Below are 12,461 nucleotides of genomic sequence, written 5' to 3'. Positions count from 1 at the left end.
GCAAGCATCAACCTAATACCTGCATCCACTATCAGAAAGCTTGGCTTAACTGAAGAAGTTAAACCAACCAGGATATGTCTCCAACTTGCTGATGGCTCCACTAAATACCCATCAGGCGTGATTGAAGACATGATTGTCAGAGTTGGGCCATTCGCCTTTCCCACTGATTTTGTTGTGTTGGAAATGGAGGAGCACAAGAGTGCTACTCTCATTCTAGGAAGACCCTTCCTAGCAACTGGACGATCCCTCATTGACGTCCAACAGGGGGAAATAACCCTGAGAGTCAATGATGATGAGTTTAAGTTGAACGCTGTCAAAGCCATGCAGCATCCAGACACATCAAAAGACTGCATGAAAGTTGATCTTATTGACTCTTTGGTAGAAGAGATCAACATGGCTGAGAGTCTTGAATCAGAGTTGGAGAACATCTTTAAAGATGTTCAGCCTGATTTAGAGGATTCAGAGGACATGAAAGAGCCTCTGAAATTTCTTCTGAAAGAGGAAAAACCTCCTAAACCCGAGCTCAAGCCATTACCACCATCCTTGAAATATGCGTTTCTGGGAGGTGACACTTTTCCAGTGATCATAAGCTCTGCTTTAAATTTACAGGAAGAGGAGGCACTTATTCAAGTGCTAAGGACACACAAGACAGCTCTTGGGTGGTCCATAGGTGACCTTAAGGGCATAAGCCCAGCTAGATGCATGCACAAAATCTTATTGGAGGATAATGCCAAACCAATGGTTCAACCACAGAGGCGGCTAAATCCAGCCATGAAAGAAGTGGTGCAAAAAGAGGTCACCAAACTACTAGAGGATGGGATTATTTATCCTATTTCTGATAGCCCCTGGGTGAGCCCTGTCCAAGTCGTCCCAAAAAAGGGAGGCATGACAGTGATTCATAATGAAAAAAATGAACTGGTTCCTACAAGAACAGTTACAGGGTGGCGCATGTGTATTGACTACAGAAGGCTCAATACAGCCACCAGAAAGGATCATTTTCCTTTACCATTCATAGACCAGATGCTAGAAAGACTAGCAGGTCATGATTATTACTGCTTTTTGGACGGCTACTCAGGCTATAACCAGATTACAGTAGATCCTCAGGATCAAGAGAAAACAGCATTCACATGTCCATCTAGAGTGTTTGCTTATAGAAGGATGCCATTTGGGCTATGTAATGCGCCTGCAACCTTCCAGAGATGCATGCTCTCTATTTTCTCTGATATGGTGGAAAAATTTTTGGAAGTCTTCATGGATGACTTCTCAGTATATGGAGACTCATTCAGCTCCTGTCTTGATCACCTGAAACTTGTTCTGAAAAGATGCCAAGAAACCAACCTAGTTTTAAACTGGGAAAAATGTCACTTCATGGTGACTGAAGGGATTGTTCTTGGGCATAAAATTTCAAACAAGGGAATAGAGGTGGATCAAGCAAAAATAGAGGTAATTGAAAAATTACCACCACCTGCTAATGTTAAGGCAATCAGAAGCTTTCTGGGGCACGCAGGATTCTATAGGAGGTTTATAAAGGATTTTTCAAAAATCGCAAAACCTCTAAGCAATCTGCTAGCTGTGGACACGCCATTTGTGTTTGACACAGAGTGCCTGCAGGCGTTCGAAACGCTGAAAGCTAAGCTGGTCACAGCACCAGTCATTTCTGCACCAGACTGGACGTTACCATTTGAGCTAATGTGTGATGCCAGTGATCACACCGTTGGTGCAGTATTGGGACAGAGGCATGACAAGCTTCTGCATGTCATTTATTATGCTAGTCGCGTTTTAAATGATGCCCAGAAAAATTACACAACCACAGAAAAAGAATTACTTGCAGTGGTTTACGCCATTGACAAGTTCAGATCATACTTAGTAGGATCAAAAGTGATTGTGTATACTGATCATGCTGCTCTTAAATATCTACTCACAAAGCAGGATTCAAAACCCAGGCTCATCAGATGGGTGTTGCTTCTGCAAGAGTTTGATATAGAAATAAGAGACAGAAAAGGGACAGAGAACCAAGTAACTGATCATCTGTCCCGGATAGAGCCAGTAGAAGGGACGCCCCTCCCCTCTCTTGAGATCTCTGAAACTTTTCCGGATGAGCATTTATTTGCCATTCAGGAAACACCATGGTTTGCCGATATTGCAAACTATAAAGCTGCAAGGTTCATACCCAAGGAGTACAACAGGATACAAAAGAAGAAATTAATTACTGATGCAAAGTACTACTTGTGGGATGAACCTTATCTCTTTAAGAGATGTGCAGACGGAATAATCCGTAGGTGTGTACCTAGAGAAGAAGCACAGAAGATCCTGTGGCATTGCCATGGATCTCAATATGGAGGCCATTTCGGAGGTGAGCGAAATGCCACCAAGGTCCTCCAATGTGGCTTCTATTGGCCCACACTCTATAAAGATTCCCGAGAGTTTGTATGTAACTGTGACAGTTGCCAAAGAGCTGGTAATCTGCCTCATGGTTGCGCCATGCCTCAACAAGGAATCTTGGAAATTGAGTTGTTTGACGTATGGGGAATTGACTTCATGGGACCTTTCCCACCATCATACTCAAACACTTATATTCTGGTGGCAGTTGACTATGTATCAAAATGGGTTGAAGCTATTGCCACACCCACCAATGATACTAAGACAGTGCTGAAGTTCCTCCAGAAACATATCTTTAGCAGGTTTGGTGTCCCTAGAGTACTAATCAGTGATGGGGGCACTCACTTCTGCAATAAACAGCTTTACTCTGCCATGGTTCGATATGGAATTCGCCACAAGGTAGCTACTCCATATCATCCACAAACTAATGGGCAAGCTAAAGTCTCTAACAGAGAATTAAAAAAAATCCTAGAACGCACAGTAAATACCCGTAGAAAGGATTGGGCACGGAGCTTGGATGATGCTCTGTGGGCTTACAGAACAGCATTCAAGACCCCTATAGGGACCTCTCCATACCAACTCGTGTATGGTAAGGCATGTCACCTGCCCGTGGAACTGGAACATAAAGCCTACTGGGCAACCAGATTCCTAAACTTTGATGCCAAATTAGCAGGAGAAAAACGATTGCTCCAGCTAAATGAGCTAGAGGAATTCAGATTCACAGCTTTCGAAAATGCCAAGCTTTATAAAGAGAAATAAAAAAAGTGGCATGACAGAAAGCTGTCATCTAGAATCTTTGAACCAGAACAGAAGGTTCTGTTGTTTAACTCTAGACTCAGGCTATTCCCCGGGAAACTGAAATCCCGGTGGAGGGGACCATACGTGATTACAAGTGTATCACCATATGGTTATGTGGAGCTTCAAGATATTGATTCTGATAAGAAGTTCATTGTCAATGGACAGAGAATCAAGCACTATCTTGAAGGCAACATTGAGCAAGAGTGCTCAAGGCTGAAGCTAGATTAAAAGCTCAGCAAGGTCCAGCTAAAGACAATAAAGAAGCACTTGTTGGGAGGCAACCCAGCCATGGGGCAACAATCCTCTAAGCATTTTGCCCTATTTTTATTTTTATTTGTTTATATAAAGTTCACTAACACTAAGATGAAGAATCATTTAAGTCCACAGAGTTACAGAAGGACTCGGCACACAAAACAGAGAAAAAGAGCTCACTGGCAAGAAAACGCCAGTAAAAGTGTATTTTGGGCGTGCAACGCCCAAAATGGGCATCCACTGGGTGTTGAACGCCAGTAATGGCAGCAGCTGGGTGTTGAATGCCCAGGAGAGCAGCATTTGGGCGCTGAACGCCCAAAACAGGCAGTGTTTGGGCGTTCAAACGCCAGGATGGCAGGGAGGAGACAAAACTCATTTTTATTCAAATTTTTTCATTCTAAATCTTGATTTTCATACTTCAATACATGATTTCTTGCATAAACATGTTAAGAACCTTGATTTCTAAATTCCATAATTTCTAAAAACCCTACCCTAAAAATATCAAATGTATTTTAATCCATAAGCACCAGACCTCTTTGCAAATTCAATCCAACTCTTTTCAATACTTTTTTTACAAATCTATCTTTTCAACTCATCAATATCTTTTTCAAAAATTAAATCTATCTTTCTCAAAAATCTTTCATATCCTCTCAATTTTAAACTATATCTTCTCTTATCATATCTTCTATCTTATCTTTTCCAATTAAATCTTTTTATCATATCTTTATCTCTTTTTTTCGAAAACCCACCCTCCCCCCTATAAATTTGAGTTCGGCCTCCCTCCTCTCCCATCAACAATTGCACCTAGCTCTCCTTCTATCCCTCTCCTTTCTTTTCTTTTGCTTGCGGACAAGCAAACCTCTAAGTTTGGTGTGTTTATCCGCGATCACTAAGATCATGGCCCCCAAAGGAAAACAACCCACTCCAAGAGGCAAAAAAGAGAGCGTTCCAAAACCACTTTGGAATCAAGGAAAGTTCTTATCTAAAGAATATTCGGACCATTATAACAAAATAATGGGTCTGAGATCAGTGATCCCGGAAGTTAGATTCGATCTGAAAGAAGATGAATATCCGGAGATCCAGGAGCAAATTCGAATCAGGAACTGGGAAGTCCTAGCTAATCCTGAAACGAAGGTGGGAAGGAATATGATCCAGGAGTTCTATGCTAATATGTGGCAGACTGACAAGCAAAAACTATTTGGAACTGCCTTCTATGAATATCGGACCATGGTCAGAGGAAAGATTGTTCATACCACCCCTGACAAGATCAGAGAGATCTTAAAGCTACCTCAGCTGAAAGATGATCCAGATTCCTTCAACAGGAGAATGATGAGAACAGACAAGGGTCTGGATAAGATTCTAGAGGACATATGTATCCCTGGAGCCAGGTGGACCACCAACACAAAGGGTGTCCCAAATCAACTCAAGAGAGAAGATCTCAAACCAGTCGCCAGAGGATGGCTGGACTTCATTGGGCATTCTCTGTTGCCTACTAGCAACCGTTCTGAAGTCACAGTTAAAAGAGCAGTGATGATCCATTGCATCATGATGGGAAAGGAAGTGGAAGTTCATCAGCTGATCTCAGCTGAACTCTACAAAATTGCTAACAAAAATTCTAAGGAGGCCAGGTTGGCTTATCCAAGCGTGATATCGCTGCTCTGCAAGGATGCTGGAGTAAGGATGGGAATAACTGAGTACATCTCAGTTGAGAAACCAATCACCAAGGAATCAATGGAAAAACAACAAGCGCAGGAGGATCCCACCAAGAAGAAAATGCAGGAATTCCTCCCAGAAATCCCTCAATCTGAATATTGGGAGTATCTTGAGACGTCTATCACCAAGATACGGGAAGCTATGGAGCAAATAATAAAAGAACAGAAGGAACACAGTCAAATTCTTACCTATATGTTTAAAGAACAAGAGGAGCAAGGGCGTGACTTAAGGGACTTGAAGCGCCAGAAGTTATCTCTTGCAGGACCGAGCACCCCAAGGATCAGAGGAACCCCTGTTCCCCCAGAATAAAGGTTGTTAAATTCCAATTTCTGCTTTAAATCTATGATAGTGTCATTAGAAAAGTTCACCTTAGGAGTCATATAGTAGTAATTAGTATCTATTTTGATCTTATCTCCAATTAAGCTATAGTTTATTTTTCTCATCATCAGCAAACATGAATAAAATAGTAGATCTTTTGAATAAGAGGCAATAAAATTTCGAGTTTTAATAAGAGAAATTCTAATTAGTTACATGTGGTGGCAATACTTTCTATCTTCTGAATGAATGCTTGAACAGTGCATATATCTTTTGAATTTGTTGCTTAAGACTGTTAAATATGTTGGCTCTTGAAAGAATGATGAACATGAGACATGTTATTGATAATCTGAAAAATCATAAAAATGATTCTTGAAGCAAGAAAAAGCAGCAAAAAAAAAGCAGAAAAAGCCAATAGCCCTTAAAACCAAAAGGCAAGGGTAATAAAAAGGATCCCAAGGCTTTGAGCATCAGTGGATAGGAAGGCCTAAGGGAATAAAATCCTGGCCTAAGCGGCTAAACCAAGCTGTCCCTAACCATGTGCTTGTGGCGTGAAGGTGTCAAGTGAAAACTTGAGACTGAGCGGTTAAAGTCAAGGTCCAAAGCAGAAAGAAGAGTGTGCTTAAGAACTCTAGACACCTCTAATTGGGGACTATAGCAAAGCTGAGTCACAATCAAAAGGGTTCACCCAATTATGTGTCTGTGGCATTTATGTATCCAGTGGTAATACTGGAAAACAAAGTGCTTAGGGCCACGGCCAAGACTCATGAAATAGCTGTGTTCAAGAATCATCATACTGAAATAGGAGAATCAATAACACTATCTAAATTCTAAGTTCTTATAGATGCCAATCACTATGAGCTTCAATGGATAAAGTGAGATGCCAAAACTGTTCGGAAGCAAAAAGCTGCTAGTCCCGCTCATCTAATTGGAATCTGAGCTTCACTCAAAAACTCTGAGATATTATTGCTTCTCAACCTATTAGTCTTCTATTTTATTTGTCTAGTTGCTTGAGGACAAGTAACAGTTTAAGTTTGGTGTTGTGATGAGCGGATATTTTATACGCTTTTTGGAGTTAATTTCATATAGTTTTTAGTATGTTTTAGCTAGTTTTTAGTTTATTTTCATCAGTTTTTAGGAAAAATTAATATTTCTGGACTTTACTATGAGTTGTGTGTTTTTTTGTAATTTCAGGTATTTTTCTGGCTGAAATTGAGGGAGCTGAGCAAAAATCTGATTCAGGCTGAAAAAGGACTGCTGATGCTGTTGGATTCTGACCTCCCTGCACTCAAAGTGGATTTTCTGGAGCTACAGAACTCGAAATGGCGTGCTTCCAATTGCGTTGGAAAGTAGACATCCAGGGCTTTCCAGCAATATATAATAGTCCATACTTTGCTCAAGGATAGATGACGTAAACTGGCGTTCAACGCCAGTTCTCTGCCCAATTCTGGCGTCCAGCGCCAGAAAAGGATTAAAAGTTGGAGTTCAACGCCAGAAATGGATCCAAACCTGGCGTTGAACGCCCAAAATGGCCTTATGCACGTGAATTGCTTAAGTCTCAGCCTCAGCACACACCAAGTGGGCCCCAGAAGTGGATCTCTGCACCATCTGTCATAGTCTACTCATTTTCTGTAAACCTAGGCTACTAGTTTAGTATTTAAACAACTTTTAGAGACTTATTTTGTATCTCATGACATTTTAGATCTAAACTTTGTACTCTTTGACGGCATGAGTCTCTAAACTCCATTGTTGGGGGTGAGGAGCTCTGCTATGTCTCGATGAATTAATGCAAGTATTTCTGTTTTCCATTCAAACACGCTTGTTCCTATCTAAGATGTTCATTCGCGCTTAACTGTGATGGAGGTGATGATCTGTGACACTCATCACCTTCCTCAAACCATGAACTTGTGCCTGACAACCACCTCCGTTCTATATACGATTGAATGAGTATCTCTTAGATTCCTTAATCAGAATCTCCGTGGTATAAGCTAGAACTGATGGCGGCATTTATGAGAATCCGGAAAGTCTAAACCTTGTCTGTGGTATTCCGAGTAGGATTCAATGATCGAATGACTGTGACGAGCTTCAAACTCGCAAGTGCTGGGCGTTAGTGATAGACGCAAAAGGACGAAGAATCCTATTCCAGTATGATCGAGAACCAACAGATGATTAGCCGTGCTGTGATAGAGCATGTGAGCATATTCTTCACTGAGAGGATGGGATGTAGCCATTGACGACGGTGAACCCCTACATACAGCTTGCCATAGGAGGACGTGCGTGCGTGAACAAGAAGACAGAGGAAAGCAGAGATTCAGAAGACAAAGCATCTCCAAAACTCCAACATATTTTCCATTACTGCATAACAAGTAACCTTTAATCCATGCTCTCTTGTTTATTCGCAACTCAACTGATAAACATAATTGACTTCCTGACTGAGATTTACAAGATAACCATAGATTGCTTCAAACCAACAATCTCCATGGGATTCGACCCTTACTCACGTGAGGTATTACTTGGACGACCCAGTGCACTTGCTGGTCAGTGGTACGAGTTGTGAAAAGTGTGATTCACAATTTGTGCACCACACAGACAGAGGCGCAATCCCAAAGCTGTTGTAGAGATTTCCACTAGCAAAGAGACTACTACTCTCACCCAGAGTATATGTGAAATGACCGACCTACTGAAGCAGATGCAGTTGAATCAACAACAAGCACAACAAGCTCAGCCCTCACCACAACAAAGCCAACAGTTAGTTCCACAAAGAGTATACGGGATCTGTGCTGATTACAGTCATTACACTGATGAATGTCTGCAGCTCCAGGAAGACAATACTGTGGCAGCCACTCACAACTTCTATGACCACCCGAATCAAGGATACAATCAACAAGGTGGTAACTACAACCAAAGTGGCAACAATAACCATGGATGGCAAGACAACTCCAACCAAGGCTGGAGAGATAATTCTAACCATGGCTGGAGGGATAACTTTAACAGAGAAGGCAGAGACAATAATGGAAACCAGAGGTGGAATAACAATAATAACAACAGACAGCAGAATCAGAACCAATCTTACAGAGCACCTCACCTAAGACAATCACAAGGACCCCAGCAAACCCAATAACAAGTTTCTCAGACTGCTTATTCTAATTCCTCATCAAATGACGAGATGCTCCGTTCTCTTGCACAAGGACAACAAGACATGCAGGCTCAGCTGAACTCTAGTCTGAATGGCTTAACTGCCACTTTACAAGCTCTCGTCTCCCGGATGGATTCCTCACTTAATTCCACACATCAACCTTCAAGCTCTAATGGGATTCCTTCTCAACCACTGCCTAATCCCAAAGGTGCCATCAATGCCATCACTCTGAGATCCGAAACCATACTGCAGGAGAGGAACCATGAGGAGCCAAACCCATCAGAACATGTGCCAGCAGAGGATGTGGTGGAATTGGAAGATGATGAAGAGGAAGAGGACGTACAAGACATAGTTGAAGAAGAAGAAGCTCAACCACAGAATGAAGCCCCAAGGGATGATGAAGCTACACATCGCGCCCCTCCTATTCCATTTCCACAACTTGCAAGGAAACCCAGAAAACAGATGGAACTTAACCCCAAAACGGTAGAAATATTCAAAAAGGTCGAGGTAACTGTTCCCCTTTTTTTATGTTATTCAACAGGTACCTAAATACACAAAGTTTCTAAAGGATTTGTGCATACATAAAGATAAAATTAATGAATTAGAAACTATTCCTTTAGGTAGTTCTATATCTACTTTAATGGGAAATATACCTGAAAAATGTAGTGATCCAGGTCCATGTATGGTTCACTGTACCATTGGAGGTGTGATATTTTCTAACTGTATATGTGATTTAGGAGCATGTGTTAGTATAGTGCCTTTATCCATATATGATACTTTGAGTCTTCCCCCCTTAAAAAGGTCGGCAGCTCGTTTTGTGTTAGCAGATAAAAGTATTATAACAGTAGTTGGAATTGCTGAAGATGTACTAGTGAGCATTAAGGGGCTGAAATTTCCCATTGATTTCTACATCCTGGAAATGCCCCCTAATGACTCAGGCAGACCATCATCAATCCTGCTTGGAAGACCATTCCTGAAGACTTCAAAGTTCAAGCTGGATGCATTCTCAGGAACTTACTCCTTTGAGATAGATGGCAGAACAGTGAGTTTTAGTTTAAACGAAGCTATGAAGCATCCTCCAGAAGATCATTTTATCTTTCAATGTGACATTATTGACGAAACTGTAGCTGAAGTTCACCAGAAAGAATTAGAAGGGAAGTACATGGAGCAAGGTCCAAGTGTGGGGACCTTTCTGAAAACAATGAACAGACTTTACCATTATCACCAGTCCCAGATGATCCAGAGCCTAGCTATGAGCAGAAACTAGAATTAAAGACCCTCCCTCCACACCTCAAGTATGCTTACCTTGAGGACAAGCAGAAGTTCACAGTCATCATTGCAAAGGAACTCACTTCTCAACAGGAAGAACAGCTACACAGTGTGCTGAGAAAACATAAGAAAGCAATTGGATGGAGCTTGACGGATATAGTAGGCATTAGTCCTCAAGTTTGTGAACACAGAATATTCCTAGAAGAGGGAGCAAAGCCTGTCTGTCAACCTCAAAGAAGATTGAATCCCACCATCTTAGAAGTTGTCAAGAAAGAAGTAACCAGACTACTTGAAGTAGATATCATTTACCCCATCTCAGACAGTGAATGGGTCAGTCTAGTACAAGTGGTGCCCAAGAAGTCTGGAGTCACAATAATAAGAAATGAGTACGGAGAGCTCTTGACAAATAGAGTGCAGAATTCAAGGAGAGTTTGCATTGACTATAGGCATCTCAACCAAGCCACTCGCAAGGATCATTACCCCTTGCCATTCATTGATCAGATGCTTGATCGCCTGTCAGGTAAATCTCATTACTGCTTCTTATATGGTTATACAGGTTATTTTCAAATTCATATAGCTCCTCAAGATTAGGAAAAGACTACTTTTACATGTCCTTTTGGGACTTATGCTTATAAGAGAATGCCCGTTGACTTATGCAATGCACCTGCTACTTTCCAAAGATGCATGATGAGCTTTTTCTCTGATCTGATTGAGAACTGTATGGAAGTTTTATGGATGATTTTTAGCATATATGGTGATTCATTTAGCCTTTGCTTGGATAGTTTATCTATAGTGTTAGACAGATGTGTTAATACAAACCTTGTATTAAATTTTGAAAAATGTCACTTTATAGTCAAACAAGGAATTGTACTAGGACATGTTGTGTCTAACACTGGCATTTTTGTAGATCCAGTAAAGGTGGATATTATTTCTAGTTTACCTTACCCCTCCTCCGTGAGGGAAGTCCGTTCGTTCCTTGGCCACGCAGGTTTTTACAGGAGATTTATTAAGGACTTCAGCAAGATAGCATTACCTTTATCCAGATTGCTGCAGAAGAAAATTGAGTTCGAGTTCAGTGAAAGCTGTATGCAAGCATTGGATAAGCTGAAGACCGCCCTGACTCAAGCTCCAATTGTGAGAGGACCAGCTGGAGCCAGCCATTTGAAACTATGTGTGATGCTTCCAACCATGCAGTAGGAGTGGCACTGGCTCAGCGCGAAGGTAAGGACCCTTTTGTAATTGCTTATGCATCTAAGACTTTAGATGCTGCTCAGTCTAATTATACTACTACTGAAAAAGAGCTTCTTGCTATTGTTTTTGCTCTGGATAAATTTCGAGCCTATTTACTTGGTACTAAGGTAGTAGTGTACTCAAACCATGCAGCTCTAAAATATTTATTAGCTAAAAAGGAGTCCAAACCAAGGCTAATACGTTAGATACTGCTGTTACAAGAATTTGATTTAGAAATTAAGGACAGGAGTGGTAACCAGAATTTAGTAGCAGACCACTTGAGTCGCCTTGAGCACATTAAGGGTGACTCCACTCCTATAAATAATAATTTCCCATTTGATAGCTTACAAGCAGTATCCGAAGTAGTTCCTTGGTATGCACCTGTAGCTAATTATCTAGTTAGCCACACTTTTCCTCTAAATTTTACTAAGCACCAGAGAGACAAGCTGAAAAGCGAGTCCAAATATTATATATGGGACGATCCATATTTATGGAGGTGTGGTGCTGACCAAGTAATTAGACGATGTGTGCCTCAATCAGAATTCCAGTCCATTTTAGAGGCCTGCCATTCATCTGAGAGTGGAGGACATTTTGGCCCTCAAAGAACAGCTAGAAAAATTCTAGACTGTGGATTCTGGTGGCCTACTCTTTTTAAAGATGTTGCTGAATTTTGTAAATCTTGTTCCCCATGCCAAAGGTTTGGTAATATATCCAAGAGGGATGAGATGCCTCAATAGCTTATGTTTTTCTACGAAATTTTTGATGTGTGGGGCATTGACTTCATGGGTCCGTTTCAAAATTCTAATGGTTACTTTTATATACTGTTAGTCGTAGATTATGTTTTAAAGTGGGTGGAAGCAATTCCTACCCACACTGATGATGCTAACATTGTTTTTTCCTTTGTTAGAAATCATATTATCTGTCGCTTTGGATCGCCACGAGCAATCGTGAGCGATCAAGGCACCCATTTTTGTAACAGGAGACTAACAGGATTACTGAAAAAGCATGGGATAATTCACAAAGTAGCAACATCTTATCATCCCCAGACCAATGGGCAAGCTGAAGTCTCTAACAAAGAGATTAAACGTATTTTGGAGAAGATAGTAAAACCTCATAGGAAGGACTAGAGTGCCAGGCTACAAGATGCACTCTGGGCATATAAAACATCGTACAAGACACCCATTGGGATGAGCCCCTTTCGCTTGGTATACAGAAAGGCTTGTCACCTCCCCGTAGAGGTGGAACACAAGGCTTTCTGGGCTGTAAGAGAGTACAACATGAATCTTAGGAAAGCTGGTGCTGAAAGAAAGCTGCAACTAGCAGAACTAGAGAACCTGCGCCTAGAAGCATATGACAACTCCAGGCGTTA

This window comes from Arachis hypogaea, chromosome 15, assembly GCF_003086295.3.
Source record: "Arachis hypogaea cultivar Tifrunner chromosome 15, arahy.Tifrunner.gnm2.J5K5, whole genome shotgun sequence".
In the NCBI taxonomy this organism is placed as follows: domain Eukaryota; kingdom Viridiplantae; phylum Streptophyta; class Magnoliopsida; order Fabales; family Fabaceae; genus Arachis; species Arachis hypogaea.
The sequence above is the reverse complement of the archived record's forward strand: the minus strand, read 5'-3'. Positions refer to the sequence as shown.